We start from the raw sequence: 10221 nt of genomic DNA on the forward strand, positions 1-10221 counted from the left end.
AATCATAACAATGGCAAGATGTTAATTGAATTGATAATTCAAAGTCAAATTATATGGAATTTGACAATTCACAATTATGAAATCAAATAAAAACCATATTAAAATCTATGAAAACCGCAAAATCATTAAAATTAATTAATCGAAAATTATAAAAATTGCAAAATCCTAATTGAAATCAAGTAAAAACAATACAATAAATTATGAAAATTGCAAGATCATTAAAATATAAATAAAAATCATGTAACAATTCCAATTAACGAAGTAAAAATAATAATTTAATTATTTTAAATTTATTTAGAAACTTGTATTGCAGGACCATGGAAACTAAATAAAACCAAATGAAAATTGCAAAATTTTAATCGAAATTTATCAAAAATCGAACGTATTCAAACTATAATGAGATTATGACAATTGCAAAACCATAAATATAATTTAAAACTATATAAAAATGCAAGATGCTATTTAAAACTAATGAAAATTATAATATCTTTGAACTTAATTACACGAAAATTTCAGAAAAATTGAAATTAGTTAAAACCAAATAAGATTCCGATTGAAATTATTTATAAACCTTAATGAAAATTGTGAAAGTTGCAAAGCCATTGAAATTACTTAAAAATTGAAACAAAAAGATTTTAATTAAAATTAATCAAATGTCATGATAGATGGAATTTGAAAAACATAACTAAAACAACTAAAATCCATATTAAAACTTATATAAACTGCAATATCATTAAAATGAATTATTAGGAATTAGGAAAATTCAAGATTCTAATTCAAGTTAAAATGTATATTGAAACTCATGAAAATGTGCGAAGTCATTGAAATTAAAAACAAAATTTGATAATTACAGAACAATATTTTAATTATTTAAAATTTATTTAAATAAATAAATTGCAGGATAATTGAAATTTAACGAAAATAAAAATTACAAAATCTCGATTAAAATCAAAAGCCATATTAACACTTACAAAAAATGGAAAATTTTAATCAATTTATCAAAAACCAAATTTGTCCAAACCAATGTAAGAGATGATAATTTCAAAATCGTATATGATATTAATTTAAAAACCATATGAAAAATGCAAGATCATAATTGAAATTACCTCTAATTAATTAATTAGAAATTATGAATAAATCAACTTATTGAATAAGTTATGAATTTGCAAATTATTATTTTTAACTTCCCGTAGGGCAAGTTATAGTAATCGCAAAAAAATCGAAAATGAAAATTTTTGCATTTCTCGGCGTTTCAAAGGTTTCTGAATATTTTGGCATACCTTATTTTAGAAAAAATGGATGTATGTGTGTGTGTGTGTGTGTGTGTGTGTGTGTGCGTGTATGTATGTGCGGATACAAATTTTCGTCGACGATTTCGGGAACACCGATCAACCGATTTGAATAATTCAAAAAACATTCGATTCGTATTGATAAGGAGACGTGCTGATTAGTTTTTGGCAAAGTCAGGTCTAGCCGTTCCGAAGATACGAGGCAAAAAGTGCCGAAAACGGTAACTCAGTTTTTAAGAGAACGGAGCGTCCGATTTTAATAATTCAAAAAACATTTTACTTGTATTGACAAGGTGAAGAACCTATCAAATTTTCATAAAGGCAGGTCTAGCGGTTTCGGAGATCTAATGAAAAAAGTAAAAAAAAAGCCATTTGGCGGTCAAAAATGATCATTAGACATATGCACATCAAATTATCAGATATTTTATAGAGATTTTAATAATAAGTATAATTTTGGTTTACATTCCTATGAGTTCCGTACCAATGTTTACGCGTTAGACGTCGACGCGGCGCTTACGCGGTTTGATATTTCGTCTTTATGCAGTTAAAGCAGTACGGTTGCTTTGAAAAAAAGTTTAGATCTTTCAAAATATATCAAAATAAAGAAAACTTTTTTTTTTCAAAAAAAAAAAGAATTAAAAAAAAAAAATTTTTTTTAAATTTTTCTTCAAAAAAAAGTAATTTTTTGTCTAATTGTTTGTCAAAAATCTTATTTTTTCGAAGTAAATTTTTTTCAAAAATGTTAATCGTTTTTAAAAAAATAATTTTTGGTACGGGAAGTTCCAGCAATTTGCCTTAAGGCACGATGCCTTAATTGCCTTAAGACAGAATTCCACTTACAGCTAGTTAATTTTATTATTGCTTTATTTTATTTACTGTAATAAATAATTTTCAAACCAATCAACAAATATATGATGAAAATGATTATTTTCATGACTATATTTTATAATCGATTAAATTTGTAATGTAATTGATGTGCACATTACTATTTTATTTGCTGAGAAAATAATTGACGAATAAATTGTCAAATATATAATTTAATTTTCATTATTAGCTCATTTCAATTGTTTCTTAATTTTTCATAGTGCCAAAGACTTGTGTGATAAATTACCACATTTCTATTTTCCATATCGTTGCTAGTAAAAGTATAGATTTAGGTTGGAATACAAAAATTTTATACATTTTTTACAAAATAAAATTACCTGCACGTTTTCTAATAGAAAAATCTAATTCTTTTCTAATAGTAAATCGACTATCAAATAATTGAAAATAGTAGACATTTTATAAACTATTTTTATAAAAACTGCAAATTTTATTTTCAAATTTTCAAATTTATCAATCAAATCACACCACTGCTAATAATATTTAAGCATGAACAGATGTTTCTGAAAATTGTTCAATAATAAACTAATTTTTAAAACAACAATTTTTAAAATTTCAAATAAACAATTTTTAAAATTTCAACTACTTTTATATAAAAATTGAATAAAATAAATTTTAAGGTAAAATTAAATTTCGTTCGTCATGAAGCATTATCGTCAAAACATGAAACATTTTGAATAATAATTCCATTAATCATATTTACAATTTAAAAATTACTACAAATATACACAAATAATTTACGTGCATTTAATAAAGATTGATTGCATAAAATTTGATGTATTGTAATCGGACTGTAAATGCTTAATTTAATATAAACGTATGAAACCGGTTCTTTTGTTAGATTTGCTTTATAAATTTGGAGAGATTAGTATCTACAGATATGGAATTATGTAACATTTCCAATATTCTGAATTTAATGTGAAGTTTTGTAAAACAAATTATTGCAAATGCATATATATAGGTCTTTAACAGGCAAAAGTAGAAAAATATCGCATTAAAATAATAAAATAGCAAATGAGTTAATTATAAAATACTGAAATATACGCAGATATTTTCTACACAACATGACCAACTTAATTTTTGTAAAATAATCATTTAAAAATCTAATATTCGATTATTTGGATTCAATACAATACAATACAAATTTATGCAATCTTATCTCATCGTTTGGGCAATTACTTGTATAAATTTGATATTTTACTAAACAAAAAATTCAAGTATCTACTGTAATTTAAACTTGAAAATTACAAGTTTCTAATTCTAATTTGATAATTTTACTAGCAATAACACGCGAAATGAAAATGTCGCAATTTATTGAACACAAGTCTTTAGTGAACAAAATGGTTTATAAATCTGACAAAGATAAAAAAAATAATGAGCATTTAGCGTAGTTTTAAGAATACCAAGCTGTGGTATTAAGTTTTGATTGATCGTCTTTAATAAAAAATGATCTTTTGACTGATTTTTGGCTACAAAAAAATCAACATTCGAGTAAATTATGATAAGATTTCAACGCTATGGACTGTACTTAATACAGTTTAAATTATTGTTATATAATTGAATGTGAGAGTCTTATTTGAATAGGAAATAAAACATCTACCTATAATGATATCGTGCGAGGGCACGTAGTTCAATTGCAAAAATTTCATTATCATTTTGGTTTTCTACGTAGTTAAAAGGAATCATTCTAATGCACCCAAAAGTAATACATTATAATATGACTGAAATTATTTAACAAAACAAGAAAAGACTACGTCATCTTCTATTATGCTACAAATCCAAGCGCAATTTTTTTAAAAAATATAACTTGTTTTGCAAGTCAAAACTATTAGTAATAAAATCTAACAAGCAACTCAGTATACTTTAAACTAATATTTGAAAGTTTAAATGGATAGATGATTTCAAATATTTCAGAAAATTTTAGTGATATATAAATCAAGATGTACTCGGACGCCGCAGTAACTGCGTTCACGCAAACAATTCATTTCGTATAAGAAAAGCCAAAATGATCAAAACTGAAAATAAACCTACAAGTTCTACGTATTACGAAATCAACTTGAAAACCCTGAAATTAATACAAAAAATATGTACCACTGACCTTTTCTCCTGTAAACTGTATTGCATCAGGTTCAATGCCTCACGTAAATTAGACTGCATCAATTTTAATTTCTCCTGTGAAATGGACTGCAACATCTTGTCTGGACTACCAAATTGTTGTAACTGCAATAGAAATCATTATCATTAGATAGGCGTGAAACGATTTTATTGTTTAAAAATATTGCATTTCGATATAAATTCATAGTTACCTCAATATGTACTAAACGTAATCGGTTATCGGAATCGCAGCTTCGATACAGAATTCAATTCACTCACTGAACATACTGAACTACATACCGAAAATCAAAAACTTATTTGAAAAAAAAAATCACTTAATAAGGGCACAATTACAAACCCTTGAAATTAATATAAAATTATCGCACTATTAAACCGAATTCAATTCGTAACTATGTTGAACTTACGAAACAATCCGGTCGAGTCCACTTCGCCGAGACCCTTCTAGCCGTACACCGCCGCAGTCGAAGGCCAAGTGCTGTCGATGCTGTCGATGCACGCCAATCCCCACCGCTCGACACGCGTGCCGGCGTCTACGCATCGTATCTTTGTCCTTGTCTTGCGCATTAATCCTATGCGTGGAATAGAGTGCGAAATAGTGCTCGAGCGCAATCGCACATTTGCATAATACATTTGTCCTTCTCTGTCCTCAGCTTTGCATAATCGGCGCAGCGCTTCTGTCTGTCGGCAGACTGCGACGTAAAATTATATTATATTTCTTTTTTATTTCGATCGACATATATAAAAACTCTTTTTCTGTAGAATTTATGTTAAAAGTTTATGAAAATAATAACACAACCGTTCAGGCAGAAGGATAAAAACAGACTGACTGATTCTTTATGATACTGATATATTCTTTAAATAATCACTTTGAATCGTTTATGAATTTTTAATTATTTTAGACATAATATAAAAAGACGGAATATTTTATCTAGATTTGAATCTAATAAAGAAAACGTGTGAGCAATTTCAATAACATTAAAAATATTTAAGACTACTATATGTGCAGGACATTCTCTGATGCCATTCTTGCTTCAAAACACCGTTTTGTTGAAATCCAAAATGAACCTTTTTCGCATAAAAAGAAGTTTGCAAACTACAATTATTTTATTATTGGTTTTCCATTGTAATTTGTAACACCAAAATCAAAGCATCCGATATATTGATATAGAAACAAATCAAATATCTGAATCAAACATTATTATAAAATTAAATCAATCAATACAAAAATTACACTTTAGAAAACGGCTCGGTAGATTTTCACCAAAAACTAATCAGTATCATTCCCAACTAATATCTTTCGAACATTTTTTTTTTTAAAATCGATTCGGTAGAATGAGCTTAAATGTGGACGAAAAGTTTAACACTTTTTTTTCAAATTACAAAGAAACGGCTTGGCAGATCGTCTCACAAAACTGAGCAACTATAGTGCTCATTGAGATACATCGAATGACTTAAATTTCTAAAATCAGTTCAGGCGTTCTTAAGCAAACGTCGATTAAATGCCAGAAAAACGATACCAATTTTTGCAAACTTTGACGAATTTTTAAAGTTAAACCGATAGTCGTAGGGCCGTAATATTTTAGTATGATCTAGAAGACGATGGTATGTACTGCAAAAAAAATTACAAAAATCGTCGAAATTTTTTTGGAAACGTGACGAAAAAGTTTTCACTTTTCTGCTATTTACAAAGAAGCGGCCTGGCCGATCGTCGCACAAAACTCATAAACCTTAAGTCGTCATCGAGATACATCGAATGGCTTTTAAATTTTGGAAATCGGTCCAGCCGTTTTTGAGAAAACGTTGATTTACGGCAAAAAATTTGTTCACACACACGCGCGCACACACACACACATACTTTTTCCAAATTTGGTCTCATTCGATTCAGAATGGCTTGAAACGTCGAGAAAACATATAATTAGCAAATCGGATCTTTTGATGAAAACATAAACTTCTCCTTCGGGAAGTTAATAAACACGTAATTAATATTACAAATAAAGTGTTTTACAACAAATCATTGGTCCTTCGAAAAATCAATCAAACCTAACAAACAGTAATATTCTACTACTATCGACGCCACATCTATAGTTCTATAATCTAAAGCCACCAATCTTTCAAATGCTATAAACATTTAAAAAAAAATTGTTAAGAATTAGAAAGATATTGGCATAAATTCGGAAATTTCAAATTAGACGCAAATAGTGTAGTTAGTAGAAAAATGATTTATCAATAATGAATTTTTTAAAACTCGTCAGAGGAAGATAATACGCTACTTTGACAAGATTTGCAAATTCATTTTCAGGATATTAAAAGTTTGTTCAAAGTGAATATATTTGATCGAGTAATCGACATTATTATTAAACAAATTAAAACGCGTTTCTTCCGATGAATTAATATGTTTCAAATTTCAGTATGTTGCTACAATAAAAGATTTCAATGATACTGATCTATTAAATAAAAGTTCTAAAATTTCTTTAGATAAAAAAGACATTAGAAATTCAGAATAAACAAATTTTAAAATCATTATTTAATAGATCAGTACCATAAAAAAAAACTTTTGTTCAGATTCTGAACCATTTGCCAGGGAAGTTTAGTTTGCGATCAACTCTTAGAGGCGGAATACGAAATACCTACTTCGGTAAGAAAAGATTTCATTTACTAAATAGCTTATTGAAGTTAACATTTTATTTTTAGTTCAAAACAAAATATATACATGGTTCATGCTATTGTTTCCTAATAAGCTAGACGACAAATGGTTTCATCTTCGTTATAAAAATCGTCTAAAAAGTATTGAAACGGATTGGAAAATAATAATCTAGATATCAATGATCAAATATATGATGAGAAAATATATGTTAAATCACAAAATATTTATTGTTAAAACATTTTAATTGCCCGAGGTTTTTCTCGGACTACGGTAATAAATTGCAAGTAATTAAAAACTATGTTGGAACTGATTAAAAATGCAGAATCATTGAAATCCATTAAATAACATTAAAATTATGAATATTGCAAAATCTTAATGAAAACAAAAATTATTTAAATTATTTCAGGTAGATAATAATATATATTCGAGGAATTGATTATTTTTATGGCTATAATTTGTAATTAACTATTTTATTCGCTGATAAAATGATTGACGAATAAATTGTCAAGTATGATATAAAGAAATTGTTAAATTATGAAATTTTCATTATTAAGTCATATTGTTTAGGTCGGAATATAAAAATTAATTTGATAAAATATTTTTAAAATTAAATTACCTGCACGTTTTTTAATAGCAAAAGTAAATCGACTGTCAAATAATTGAAAATAGTAGCCATTTTATAAAGTAAATTTCATAAAAACTGATTTTATTTTCAAATTTATCAATCGAATCACATCACTGCTAATAATATGTATTTTAGCATGATCAGATGTTTCGTAAAATTGTTCAATAAAGTAATTTTTATAACAATACTAAAAATTCAACTACTTTCATATAAAAATTGATAAATAAGATAATTTTTAAGGCAAAATTGAATTTGTTCGTCATGAATCATCATCGTCGAAACATGAAACATTTTAATTAACGATTTGATTGCTCGCAAATGATAAGTTCCATCAATTAATCATATATACATTCATATATTTAATTCAATAATTACTACAAATATACACAAATAATTAACGTGCATTTAATAAAGAATAAACATTGCATAAAGTGCGATGTATTGCAAACGGACTGTAAATGTTGAATTGAATATGTATGAATCTATAAATTCGGACAGATTATTATCTACAGATATGGAATTATGTAACACTCCAATTATTCTGCATTTAAAGTGAAGTTTTGTAAAACAAATTGTTGCGAATGCATTTATAGATCTTTATCAGACAAAAGTAAACTAGAGGTGTATGGCATCGTGCCTTAAAGCAAATTGCTGGAACTTCCCGTACCGTAATGAAATATTCGAGAAATTTTAAACGCTTTCAAATATATTATTACAAATACTGTAACTTTCATTAATTTTGCTATCTAGTCATATCTGAGCAATCAAAATCAAATGTGAACCATAAATCAATTTATCTCCACAACATTAACAACCGTTCGTCATTTCATTTCACTGAACTGTCATTTTTTTAACATTTAGCTTTGTATCTCCGAAACCGCTGGGCCTACCTTTGCCAAAAACTAATAACCACTTTTCCCCGTCGTTACGAACTGAATGTTTTTTGGATCATACAAATTAGATGATCCGTTCTCTCAAAAACTCGATTTCTATTTTCCGCACTCTTTGCTCCATATCTCCGTAACGGCTTGACCTGCCTTTGCCAAAAACTAATCAGCACATCTCCCTATCAATAGAAATCGAATGTTTTTTAAACCATTCAAATCGGTTGATCCGTGCGCCCGAAAACGTGGACGAAAAAAGGCGGACATACGAAACACACACACACACCCACACACACATTCATTAGTTTTCTGAGGTATGCCTTAAAATGTTCAGAAACCTCCAAAACGTCGAAAAATGCAAAAATTTTCATTTCCGATGTTCGGCCCATTATTATAACTACCCTTCGGGAAGTTAATTAAATGATCAAAGTAGTAATCAAAGTCATTCAATCTAATTTTAAACGTATGTTATGAAAAACATGCATGCAAATGCGTTCTAATATAATTTTGAAAACAATTCAATCGAAGCAAATACTAATATTGGGTCTATTGTTTAATTAATAACTACTCAGTAATATCATTGTAAAATAAACAAATACTGAATGAATAGAAAAGGCGTACAGATATTTAAAACATTTAACTAATTCATAAAAAGAAACCAATTTGCAAGAAAGTATCAAAATAAAAAGCTGAATCGCGAATTCCTTAACAAATTCATAAAAGAAAACTAATTTGTATGAAACTAGCTTAATAAAAGTGTGAAAACTTTTAGAGAAATTAGGAATCATTTACATGTAATGGAAATATGCCAATGTTATCAGCTATAAATAACATTATAAGACAATAGCGTAAACATGATTAAATTGAAATAAATATGTGTTATTGGCTTCACTGCTTGAAATCAATCATATTTCCGCGAATTTGGTGTGATTGTATTATATATGAGCATGCCATTTAAATAAATATCACTTACCACAGCGGCTTACAATCATTCTTGATTAGCTGGAAGTCAGCATCCATACTACGATAATAAAAACTCCTTGGAATGTATCACAAAAATCACTTCACACACAAAACTTTGACATTGTAATAATACTATTTTCTAATAAACACTACAGCAATTGAAATTTGAACAAATATCAGTACTAAAATGTAAAGTTTGCAAGACTCCAAAGAGGTTTAAAGTATTAACATGACGCCAATTGGACAAACATCTGAAAGAAATAATTATTATTATAAATCAATATATTATAATAAATCAAATTAATTTTTATTCACAAATACTCAATCCAAATGCATATAAATTGCCAGTAGCCTGATGTGCTGAAGAGACACAGGTTGTTCAGTGAATAAATGTACTAAATATAATGTAAAACAATAATCAAATCAATCCCAATTTCTTTAAATAATACATATTTACAAAATTTGTGAAATAAGTGTAATATTTTTAAGATCTATTTGATTTTATTAACTACAACCAAATGAAACCATACAACAAAATAATAGTATAATTACCTTAACTTCAAATTTCTGATACGCTTCTCAGGATTCCAATAGTCTTCTAAATACAAATGAGTAACAATTCAATGTACTTGGCTTCAGGTAAAATCTGCAAAATAGTATAATACTAATAATAGATATATAACTATCAAATTCATTCATATCGAGAGACTGTGGAAAGAAAAGTTTGTATGTTATTGTGACTAGCTAAAAGAATATTGTTGCCAGAATTGAGTTGGCTAGTTGATGGTGACGAAGAACTATTTCATCATGAATTAAAGT

At 27.5% G+C, this 10221-nt stretch overlaps 1 long non-coding RNA gene across 1 annotated transcript; it reads right to left on the reverse strand.

Moving 5' to 3' along the window:
* Positions 1–4277: 4277 nt before the first annotated feature.
* Positions 4278–9571, reverse strand: LOC113373290. The gene is made up of 4 exons (XR_003366909.1): positions 9413–9571; positions 4691–4975; positions 4478–4557; positions 4278–4391 (listed from the first exon to the last, which is right to left on the reverse strand). It is a non-coding gene; the product is annotated as an uncharacterized LOC113373290 (long non-coding RNA).
* Between the last annotated feature and the right edge of the window lie 650 nt (positions 9572–10221).

Source organism: Ctenocephalides felis, unplaced genomic scaffold (genome assembly GCF_003426905.1).
Source record: "Ctenocephalides felis isolate EL2017-DRISC unplaced genomic scaffold, ASM342690v1 CF-g0.4_SCAFFOLD_01604, whole genome shotgun sequence".
NCBI classification, from domain to species: domain Eukaryota; kingdom Metazoa; phylum Arthropoda; class Insecta; order Siphonaptera; family Pulicidae; genus Ctenocephalides; species Ctenocephalides felis.